We start from the raw sequence: 13,145 nt of genomic DNA, 5'->3' as shown, positions 1-13,145 counted from the left end.
ACTAATCAATTGACTTACAGATGATGGTAATGAAACCCATCTATTACAATAAAACTAATTTTGCAAGATAAGCTGAAATGTTCAGTGTTTGGCTTCAGATTTTAAAGTACATGAAAATTACATAAAATGCTTAATTGTTGCAGCATACAGCTTCCTAGTGCTAAAAGACCAAGAGTTTCAAAACTCTCAAGTAGTCACTCTTCTCCATTTAACCAAATTTCTTCAGGTATGGCAGTAGGAGACTTAGCACCTGTCTAGCCAACAGTCTGAATTTTTTGTACTTATGACTGGAAAGTAAAACAGCTAAAACATTTTTCCCAACTATATGCTCTGACAAAAGAAAGGTTAATCTTCAATCTAAAAAGTACCATCAGTATTACAACTGAATTAACCAAAGGAGATTTGGAGTTATTCTTAGTTAAACAATTACAACAGCTTGGCTGTCTGATCTGACTATCCCCTGCTTGTTTTTTGCTGCTTTTGAAAAAATGGTAAGAGAAATTCAAATACTGATGATTTTTAAAAATATCATGGATAGGATTCAGTAAACCGTACATGGCTTGCTAAAACTGTTTGCATGACCTTTACATGAAAGTGCACTGATTTGTATTCAGTAAGCAGCTCTACATGATGCGTAGAGCTGCGCAATCATGGTAAACATCATGGCATGCTAATTACTGCACAAGTAGCTGAATTGTATGCTAATCAACCAATCCAAAATGGCAGAGCTATTCAACAAGATAAAAAGCAATTTTGTACACTTTTTGTAACCTTTTGCCTTGTATTCCAAAACCTATTGGAATACAACCACAGAAACTACACTGGAGGGAAAGAATGTTAGGGGTCGCTGCTGCTCTTCTGCATGTGTATGTGCAACAGGCTCAAGTCTATGTTGCTGCTGCTGATGATGATGATGATGATAGACCTCAGGCAAGGAGGAGAAGGGTATATAGACCCAGTTTAACTTGTCAGATCTGCATGAGGTAGAAATAGCAAATTGCTACAGGATGGATAGAGACACACTCCTGGAACTCTGTAACCTCTGTCATCCTCAGATGAGAGCAAAGGCAAACCGAGGTAAACCAATACGTGTTGAGACTAAGGTATGTGCAGCACTTAGAATATTAGCTACAACAACTTTTCAGAGACCCATAGAGGACATGCTGGTTGTGTCACAGGCATCAGCATCCAGGATCCTACAGCAGTTCCTGAATGCTGTGATACAGCATGCCATTGACTATATATATTTCCCTCATACCCATGTGGAATGTGTCTGTGCCTCCATGATGGCTTTGAACGTACATCGAGTGGCACATAATGATACAACAGTTGGAGTAAAGACAACAGCCCCCCCCCAATCTCCCCTAGCAACCCTCCTGCATGGCACCTCACCCACACTTTTGCTATGGCTAGAGTCAACTGACACTAAAGCTGCAGTAACCATGGAAGACAGAGTTAGAACTATGCAAGATTTCCCAGTAGTACATTTTCCTAAAGTCTTGGGTGACATAGACTGCATGTACATTGAGATCAAAGCACCACCTGGGAAACAGAGAACAGCCTACATCAACAGAAAATGGGTCTACTCCATTAACTGCCAGGTCTGTGTAATGCTAAAGGAATCATCCTGAATGTGTGTGCTGGCAACCCCAGCAGTCACCAGACTCCTATATCAGGCACAGCTCACAAGTCTACCACAGGTTTTCCAGTTATTATATCTCACAAGGCCATTTACTGGGGGATACAAAGGATGCACTCTTTCCATAGTTATTGAGGCCCATCAGAAATGCACATACACCCACTGAGGTATGCTATAATAACTTGCACACTCAAAAAAGAAATATCATAGAACACGTGTTTCAACTGTTGAAATCACAGCTGTGGTGCTTAGATACATCAGAGGGTGGTCTGCAGTACAGTCCCAGTATTTGTGCCAAAATTATCACATCTGTACTATCCTACACAATATTATCCTACAAAAACAGCTGCAACAGGAACACCAGGGTCTAGCAGCAAATGTTCCACCACCACCGACAAAGTCACCACATCTGCACACATGTAAGGAGTCAGATGGTGAACCTCCAGCTGCTGTAGGTGTAGGTAGACATAGGCATGCACAATATGCCTTCATCAAGAGGCAACAGATAGCACACACACTGACAACCTATGGGGTACAACTTTCATCCTATCTACAAACATACAGAAAATTTGATGTCAGGCAATACTCACATCCTTTATTTACCCATGTAATGGCTGTGTACTGCTAACATCAGACGGAGTCAGCCCTGAATGATAACATTTGCAACTGCAGGTTATCAATGTAAGTGCTGAACCTGTATAAAATGTAAATGTGTAAGAACATTAATGAATGGCAGATACCTGCATATTGTTACTTTTAAATGTAGTCAAGTGGAATGTGTGTGAGTTGTCCAGCAATGACATCAATATGTGACATGGCTGACTTATGCAATATACATTTATACAGTTTACGAGCTAACATGACTCATGCACTAAAAAAAAAATCAGTCCAAGCTGTTCTTATCCCAACGTTTAATCAAGTGGAGCATTAAGAATGACTGCCATATCAATGATTTCAAGGTAGGAATAACAGCACTAAAATGTTGTAAGAAATATGAAAAAAATCCAAATAACATTAAGAATATATATCCTAAGCACTCGTTTAGCTCTGCACAGTGTGCATCAGACAATATACATGTGTAATCCTGGAAACAAAGGATAGAAACAAGGTGATGACACAGTTATCATCATTTGCACAGGGTGGGGTTTGTGTGGGCAGGAAACCAAGGCTGACACCAAAGTAGTGAGTGTGTGCAAGTAAGACAGGCAGAAATGTAGATAATATAAAGTGGCCAGTGAGACAGAATGTCATGCAACCATCATTAATGCCTCATGTAGTTGGTATGTGCAGGTGTCTTTATGGGCACTCCGTGTGAAATGTGTTTGTGAGTGTGTGCATGAACACAGCCAAGCCCTGTGTTAGCACTACATCCTAGCATGTCAGACAGGTGTGGCCATGCATGGCAGAGGTATCATTAATCATTGTCACCTGAGCCACGAGAACTGTCTCAGCCAGGAGTTTCACTGGCATGTCCATGCCTATGGTCAGATGTGGTAGTGCTATCTGAATGTGAGTGATGTCTGCTGGAAGAGATCTCCTTATGACTACAGCCAACTCCATGACCCCATGGCCTACCACATCTGGGGGTTGACGGTTTAACCACTGATGGAGTAGTGGTAGTAGTGCCACTATGGGAGTGGGATCATGCACGGCTTTGTTGTCTAACACCAGATGATATTGCAGAACAACAGAATGGTAGGGTGTACCCCTAGATAACCCAACAAAAATGTAAGGAGACTGTAGAAGCATCCATTCTGTCAGCATTCATGTAGTGAAGATTGAAGAGTTATGTCATTGATAACTGTATAACAGTAATCATTGCTAAATAGTAAAGAAGTCAATTTATGAATGCCAGTCAATTTTCACTGTGACCACCACTGCTGTGGAGGTTGCCCTGGGCTATCTGAGAAGCATAACACCAGTGTCAGTGACATATGCATTACCTTTCTCTCCAATACCATATGGAATTGGAAAAGCAAATGTTAAAAAATAGTTGTGCTGAAAGTATAACCTGTCTATCTGACAGATGTAAATGCATGCCAAAACTGCCTATGCCAACAGTGAAGTATAAGAAGTACATACTGATAAAACTTCAATTTTCTTCTGGATATCTAAATACGTTTCTAAAAGTTTACAAAATGTAAAATATTTTTGAATAATAGAAGCATTCCTTAGTAAAATAGTGGCTTCTCTGCAGAGAAATCACCATCAAAGAAAAATTAATCTTCTGTTTTGTCCAAATACACAAGTCTCCCCTAGCTACATGGTTATCGTCTTACAGTGTAGATTCAGCCCTCTGAGCACTGTGAATATGCAAATGAAGTATGAACTCATTAGAATTGCTGAATACCAAACATTTGACTTCATGTATCAGATAAATACATAGTCTAGCCTCTATACCAATGTTAGGTGCTATTGGCTTGCAACTATGAATGACTAGTGTGAGTGAAGAAAAAAGCAACAGCAATTTAGACAACTTTCCCTATAGTGGGTGTGTCAGTGAGGATACACTTACAAAGTGTGTTACTAACTTCAGTGAGCTTTCAAATAAAGACAAACACCACACATTTATATTTTTGTCCATAATAGCACAAGTCTCCTACCTTTTGATGAAAACTTATGTTCCCTGTTATGTATGTTTATCACACCTTGAAAGCAAAATGGCAGGAAATGCACTATCAACTGCATGTCTGATATTAAAGCAGGGATAAGAGAAGAATGACCGGAATACAAATAGAAGACAGAGATGTATTTCTGCACACACATATTCATAAATGCTTGTGTGTACAGTCATTGCACTAAATATGTTAGCCACACATGTAAAACCAATTGAGAATGTCCAAGTGTATGAACTGTTAATACTGGATATGAAATGTGAATTACTTGAATGCACATGATTTGATTTTTGTTACAAAGCTGTGTCTGTGGCAAAGAGCAATAACCCACTATAACTGTGTGCTGTACATTTAATAGTCTGATGGCTCAAATCCAGAGCTTTTTTTATCTTTTCTGTTTTTTTTTTGTTTTTGTTTTTTTTACTATTTGCTTTGTGCATGGTTTTCTATAAATACAGTAAACTGCCTAAAAATTGAAAATTTATTGTCAGTCACTATATGAAGAGCAAACACACTTGGTGGTATTGCATGGCAGTCATCAACACTGATGGTAATGACTGCAGACATTCTGCCTGTTATCCAACTATCTCTGAAGCGCAAGGTATAAATACGTTGAGCTAAACAACAAAGAAGATAGGTAAAGCAGGGCTGGAGTCCCACTGTAGTCATTTTTACTGTGGAATAGTCATAATGATTTTTTATACAAGTAATATGTTTGCTATTGGTGTTTACATTTGCACATTGCTCACCTGTGCATAAACAAGGTTCACTACTTATGGAAAACGTGTAAGATTTAATTTGGTTCTCCTTCCTTTGCACAAACAGTCTCAGTGATGAGGAATGGCTGTCAGCACTCTTAAGATTACTGAATGTAGAAAACATACCTGCTTCCTAGTTTCCCTGTAGCACCAGGTATAAACGCATGGTTAGTATATAAGTGAGATAGTGTTTTAATCTAGCATAATCCACATCTTAGTTTGGGTTACCCACTGTAGTTTTTTCAAAAAAACTGTGCTTATAAAGGTAATACTACTTATGAATTGCTATATATAGCAGGTTGATTGAGCACAGACATACTTTTTTCGGTATCATATGTATTATGTAGGTGATTATCTTATCTTGACAACAATGATTATGTAAAAAATGCAGTTTCACTCATTATATGTGACAGATACAATAGTTTACTGACAATCATCTAAAACACTCCCATAACACAGGTGGAACAGAATGTTTCATGAGGTATGTAGCACAAAGCACAAATCTATTACTAAAGTAATGAATGTCTATCCATATCCAATGTATTTTCAGACAATAGTCCTGCATCACAGATGAAAATGCTTAAGCCAGGACCTTGTAACGTCACACACATACAGTCTTAATGGAAGTATAATAGCAATCACCCTTTAAAGTGTGTATCCTAGATGATCATGATTGCCAAACTATTCTTTTGTGGCAATGAGGAAAAATCAACTATGCGGAAATATATGCACTGTCTTTTTTACATAGATTTGAATCCCACATTGTACAAATTGCATTTAACAGTGTGTAAGTCTCCACAAAATAAGTGCCAAGTCATTCCACTGACCCTTCCAAGTCATGGCTTAAAAGCCAAGTCATTTAGCATTTCAGTGTTAAGCATTGGACAAAGTGTGATCAGGTATAATAGCACAAATGCCATAGATTAATGCCAAATGCCACATAATCCTTGCTGCTACATAAACTTCCTTCCTCTTTGCTTGGCAATGTTTTTCTTCACTTACCATTGCGCAAAGTTAGCATGGTTGTGCGTGTTTGCACACTAGATATAAAACACAATATCACAAATTGGCAAGAAAACACTTGTGCTATAGCTGGGGGACCTTTGCAGACATGGCAGTCGATAGAAGGATGGTGCCAAATTCAGGGCACAGAGAAAGGGCGTGGAGGAGTCAAAAGTATTTGTTTCACTCCTCATGAAGTGCTGCAGCCATAGGCTGCTGCAGATGGACTATATCAGGTCTCATTATAAGGCTGAGGCTTGGAATATCCTGACCAAGACTGTATCCAGTGTGACCATACACTAGAGAGCAGTGCAAGCACCATTACAATGGCTTGAAATAGCAAAAGCAGGCACAACTCGACCAGAAGCTGGATGAGTTTAGATTTGCCATCCCATGGTTGTGTAAGTACATAGACAAAGCAACTAAAATGATATGGGATGGTGTAAATAGGCAAGACAGGTATGCATGATGATTTCATGTTTCTTTTTCTCTCTTTCTTTATTTTGTAGGTGCACAGGACATCTCAGTGAACAGAGAGGCACATGCTAAGATGGGGAGACTCAGAGAAGCAAGGGGTATGTATACAACACAAATGAACATAATTGTATTTAATATATTGGGATTCTAGCAACTTAAGCATGTATATCTTAACTGTAACAGCAAGCATGCATGCTTTCTTCTGTAGCTGTCGGTTATTGTATTAGGCAAGTATAATAATGTATTTAGATTAGGTGGGTTCAATTCTCACAGATAACCTATACATTCACCTTCAACAAATATCATGTTTACCTTTTAATTGCAGCAATATTGGCCTTAATGCCATGTTGGTAAGTTCATCTGTAATATCTTTAAAAGCATATATAGAGTATCTACATATTCCAAGGATTATTTATAACAATTCACAATCATATTTGAGACTGGGAAAGCTGTATAGTTAATATACAAAAGTTTTAATCATCTCTTTTCTTTTTTTGTCTCAAGCACCTTTATCACTTTTTTAAATAGAAACCAACTGCCCTGACAACATACCTTTCTGCTAACAAACCAAGTACTTTTCAGCACAGGGATGTAGGCCAACCATTGTGGCTCAGCTTGTCAGCCATCACCAACACCCAGCATCTCTGGTTAGCAACCTAGCAGTACTGCCTATGCAGCCGCTGTACGAGCTAGCCCATTCATTTCAGGTAGCATTGACCCGGCTGCTGGTACATTCTTACCCTCCGGGAGTATTGCTGGAGGCTACAATTACATCACACAACAGAATCTGCCAGGGATGGTACATGATGTCATAGAAACTGACCTTGGTGCCCCCATTAGTTGCCTGGAGAGGGTGCTCATTAAAATGGAAAAGAGACTCCCACATCAAGCAGTCTTACAAGGAACTGAGAAAGGGGACAGTGATGACAGTTCTGAGGTGAGGACCAGAGTATCACTGTTCCCACACTTGTCTGGCATGTGCCTCCAATATCCCCTACCTATCACCAGTCATGGTGTCCCCCAACCTTTTATGTTCATCACCATCTCTGTGTCTGTCTTGTCTTGCTTGCCTGCACCTGCTTCCTTGCCTACCCTACAGATCTGACCCTCACATTCCTATGCCCCTTTCCCAACATTCCTCTTTTCTTGAAATACAAAAAATGAAATAAATAAATAGAAAAATGGGCACCTGTCCCACAAAAAATGAGTGTTTGATACATAGCTTTTCACTCCACATATGTACCCTCTTATCACTCTTGATTTGGTCAGATTGGCTATACAACATTATTGTGTTGTCATCGATCTCTGTTGTGCTGACAGACCAAATTCGTCCAGTTTTGTATACATATTCTGAGTACAGTGTTGAAGAAGTGGATAATAATGGTTCTTTCTTTATTCCCTCCTATAAATTCCTTTATTGCTTCCTCTTTGTTCTTCCCTCTGCTTGCACCCACCCCCATTTCACCACCTTGATATCAATCCCATTTTCACACCTTTAATCTGGTCAGAAAATAACATCACACACCACACACACATGGCCAGAAATGATCCAAAAGAAGCCTTCACTGTTTGTCCTCTGCATTTGCGTGGAGTTTGGGATCATGCACAAATGCCAAGGGGCAGAGAATGGCTTTATATGCCTTATGGCAAAACCTGGTCAGTGTTTGCAATCGGACACACCAGTCCTGTTATCTTCATGCAAAGGTCCTTAAACATGTTTCACTAAAGGAATACAGAATTAAAGCAGAGTAAAGACACTACTTTGAAACAGTTACTCTGACAGTTTATTTAAACTGCTGGATGTAGTAAAAAAACAACTTTATGTGTGGAGCATTGACATCAAATCACTTGACTGAGGATTTTTTTTTTTTTTGCCCATAGCATCAATGATTCAATTCCAGATGCATCTCACATCATTTCTTAGTGTGACAAAATATGTGTATGATATGTTTAATCACCTACATCTTAACATCTGCCACATTTATGAGTTCACATGCACATATATTGAATGCTGGTCAAAACTGAGTGACATCCATCCCCACAACTATCATATATTTATCCAGCCTCGTTCTGCTTGTCATAAACTTGTTGTCCCTCTCCTAACTATTTAACCTTATGTCAGTCACTTCATGTTACACAACATGGCAGCTTAATAATGAAAACAGAACAGCAACATGTCCATGAATGTTTCATTGTACCAAACATTTTATGCGTATGCTCATCTGCCCTTGTTTTCATCCCTTCACCCTCACACCTCTTTACATGTGTGTTGATGTATGTATAGGTCATCTATGGTTTCTGCATACTGACATGACTCTGCTGATGGATAATACAAACATGTTACCTTGATTCAATAGGTTATTAGTGCTCCTGTAGTGTTGTTGTTGTTCTTCTTCTTTCGGCTTTTCCCAGTTAGGGGTCACCACAGTGGAACTCTGGTCTGCTAATGATTGGCAGTAGATTTTTTATGGATGCCAAGGTGCCAGCTCAACGTCCAACCATCAGCAAAGGCATGCCCATTCTACGCATGTCTTTCGAACGTCACTCGACCATGGGGAGGATGTTTAAAAGTCTGCTGTAGATTCCCTTTCTGTCATGATCAGGTGATGATGAATGAAATATTCATCTAAGGTGATATGGAAAATGTCCTTACTGTGAAGAAGCATACTGCACACACATTTCAGGATATTCAGTTCTATACAAATAGTATGCTGAGTCATAAAAGTCATTTCAAAAGATGTAACACACCTTATCATTTCTAGAAAGCTGTACACACAACTAACTTGTGATTTGCAGTGAGGCCTGCAAAACAGCTAGTAGTTGTACAGATTTACTGAGGTAGGCATTAGAGATAAAATTTAGGGAAGACACATATAGTGTAGTCAGTAATAGTCACATTTGCAGTCCTGATCACATTTATTTGTAAAAATATAGAATAATCTGGATTTGAACCATGGTTCAGCTGTGCACACAACAGAAGCTCACATTTCTTACACACTGTGCTACACAAAAAGCTAGACAGGATTTGTATTTTCCACAATCAGTACTGTCCAGAGTACTTCTGGCCATGCCTCACCACTAAGCCTGTTTGTGTGAAGGAAGGCAAGCCAAACTAAATCTTACACTTTTTTCCTTAAGCCTACAGTTGTGTTTGGTTGGCACTTAATATTGCACAAATGGGGAAGGCAATGGTACCAGTTATTTTATTTAATAATACTTTGGCCACAACATTTTAAATATAGGCTATAGCATGAACATTACGGTATCTGTCAGCAATTTCTCCCATAACATATCTTAGAAACTACTTTACAAGTTCAAGTTGAATTCAAGAAATGTGAATCATGTATGCGTTATCTGTTTGACATCATCCATGCAGATCAGATTCTCAGTGATGCACTATGTAAAGAGGTGTTTAGCATGGGTCTATATAATTTTGTCAAAATCACAAACCATCAAATACCTATTTATCAAACTCATTAAATCGAAAGCTAAAGTCAGTGAATGATCAATTCCGCAAATTTTTTTCCTGGGAAACTAACTAGTGCATCAACCTAGCATCCTTCACAAGAATCAAATAATTTAAAACCCATTCAAATGGGGGCTGTACCCCCCACACCCCACCTAACTCTGAGGTTGCACTACAGTGGGGCAAAGGCAAATTACCAATTATGGCCAAATAGTTAGTTTCTCTGGGAAAAATTTCTCAGAAGTGATCATTCGCTGAAATTATCTTTTGATTTATTGAGTTTGATAAATAGGGATGTGATGGTTTGCTAAACAGGGATGTGATGGTTTGTGTTTTCGACAAAATGAAGTGTACCCATTTATCATGGCTTACTTTGGTTACTGGGCTGTTATTTTCCATTACATGGAAAGGCATTCATAAAGACAAGAGAAGGGCAGGGTCATGTGTGATTGACTGAACACATACTTTCTGATATTTATGTGTGCCCTGTAGAAATGCACTTGGAAATTACATATCAGTACCTGGGCCATTGTTAAGCTTACTACAGAAATACAGAGCATAGGGGCATGGCCATGATGCCAAACAGTTAGCAGCTCTGAATTTTAGCTCTGCCTTTTCTTTATTATGCTGACAGAAAATGTTACTCTTTTAGTGAAAAAACAAGTCTAATTCTACTTATAAGAGGAAGATTATATTATCATCTTTTTTTGTTTTTTAAAGGAAAATTAGTATTGCTGTGTAGTTTTTCTTTTAGTTTTTTTTCATGTCAGAAGTTCTCTTACACATGGTACAGACATGAGTAACTCCAAAAATGCACATCAGGAGAGGGTGATGTAGAAGGAGTTACAATCCATCATTACCAATATACAGGAACTTTCAATCAAAATGGATAAACTGAAGAACAAAACTGATAACATAAAATAAGACCACAAAAAAACAATTGGACTTACTTAATGAGGTAATTAAAAACATTCTGATCAAAATTCTTCCATCCAAAAAGCTGTGACTGATATTGATGGCAGGCTGTCTGAATGTGAGAGACATAATAAATTCATACTTAAGCAGAATACCTTACTCTTGGAGAAAGTGGATGATATGGAAAGTAGATCAAGGAGGAATAACCGAAGAATTTATGGGGTGCCCTAAAAAGAGTAAGGAAATAACATAGTACAATTTTTAAATGACTGATTACCAAAAGCTATAAATCTGCCTGAATCCCTTTAATTTGAAATTGAAAGAGCTCATCGGTCTTTGTCTAAAATGTCATCTATTAGTAATCCTTCCACTCCCAGATCTATAATAGTTTAATTTTTATTCACTCAAGACAAGGATTTGGTATTAAAATCTGATTTGTCAAATCCTCCTGTAAAAATAAATGGAAAGAACATTCATTCTGATAATGATTACACCTCTTCTGTCATCTCCAAAAGAAAATAATGCGTTCCTTTAATAAAATCCCTCAAAAAGTCTAACATTAAAGCACAAGTTTTTATTTCCGGCTAGAATAAAATTTTATCTGACTGATGGAGAAAAGATTTTCAACTCCCTTCATGAAGCCTTGGTCTTTGTTCAAAAGAAAAAAAAATATTAACTGATATTGAAGAAATGGATTGGTCGACATAAAGTTTAAAGAGACATGCAACTAAGAATGGATGGTCTGTTAAAGAGGGAACTAATAAAATGTTCAGGGCTAAATAATTGCTACACATAAGTTTTTATTTTTTTATATAACTGAGCTTAAATACTTTGTTCCCCAACTTTTTATTTTTGGGTGACATTAACAAGGTAAATGGATTATTTTTTGTGCCTGTCTTTTTTTCTCTCTTTTCTTTTCTTTCTTTTCTCCTTACTCTTTCTCTACTTCTCCCTTTTCTAATCTTTGGTGTTAATATGCACATGATTTCAATGACTAGTTCTTAATGTGCCATGGTAATAACTGAAAGAACAGAATTATTATAACTTTGTTTGTTAATTGCCTCCTTGTGTATACTTAGTGGCCTGGATTATTTCATATAGATATTTATTTCTTAATGCTATAAATATAGTCGTAATTAAGACTATGGATGTGACTATAGATTCATTTGTACAAATATATTTGTATATGATATGTGTGTATTATTGTTTTCTTTTTTTTTTTCTCTGTGCCCTTTTGATCGTCATGCAACTGCACTGAAGAATTGAACAATATCAGGGTCTAAGCAGGGGCAATGATATAGGTTGTGGCTCTGTTGACAAAGATGTTGCTTTGTTCTTGAGTAATGTGTTACTGGTCCCATTCACATATAGTGCTTTAAGAAATTACCTCAAGACCTTTTTACTTTAAACTGTTTACCTCAGTCTTTTCCTGCTCGGACATTTTGAAAAGCTTGCCTTAGAACTGTACCAAGATCCGTGGGCTGTTTTTTTTTTTTCTTTAGTTTATCTCCATTCTACACAGTCATATGTGGTTGTGAACAGAAGAAACAGGAAGTTAATGATGCCCTTTATACCTGTGCAGGACGTCCAGAATATTGCAATGGTAACTATTAGAGATCTAGATGCCTTTTCTACATGTTTTTCATAAAAACCTGTCAGTAAATATGTTATTTTCAATTATGGACCATATTTCTGAAACTGATAACAGAGAAGTTAAAATGTACTGTTTAAAATGTAATACTGAATACAGCTGTTGACATATGATCGTACATCTGGTTTCTATTTTGATTACCTTCATATAATTTTAAATGTTTTTATTCTGTTTATTAATTTAGTTAATGTTGACATTTTTGGAAATTGCAAATACTACAGTTACGTAAAGGATTATGTTATGCCCTGGCTGATGGAAGCTGCTTTATTAGTTTAAAACACTGATCAACTTGGTTTCATGTAAAAGAAGTTCCTCGTATATGGTTTTACATGGATATGAGTTGCCCTTTGTGGGTGTTTGTGGAATGAGATGGGGAAGCACCTGATGCCTAGCAGATATGCTGATTCATTAGACATATAGTGTATGCACTCCTGGGAAAGATTTAACTTTTATATATGAGATTAACTGTTCTCCCTAGTTATTTTCATGACAGATAAGTCATTTTAATAGTAATACTGAAAATCATTTTCATAAATGAGAAAGTTTTCACTCCATTAAGGTCAGCATATCTTGGACAACATTTTAATATTCATGATCATAATTGTAGCATTTGATATCATCA

Source organism: Protopterus annectens, chromosome 7.part0, assembly GCF_019279795.1.
Source record: "Protopterus annectens isolate FY-2018-M chromosome 7.part0, PAN1.0, whole genome shotgun sequence".
Lineage (NCBI taxonomy): Eukaryota > Metazoa > Chordata > Ceratodontiformes > Protopteridae > Protopterus > Protopterus annectens.
This window is presented reverse-complemented; position numbering follows the sequence as displayed.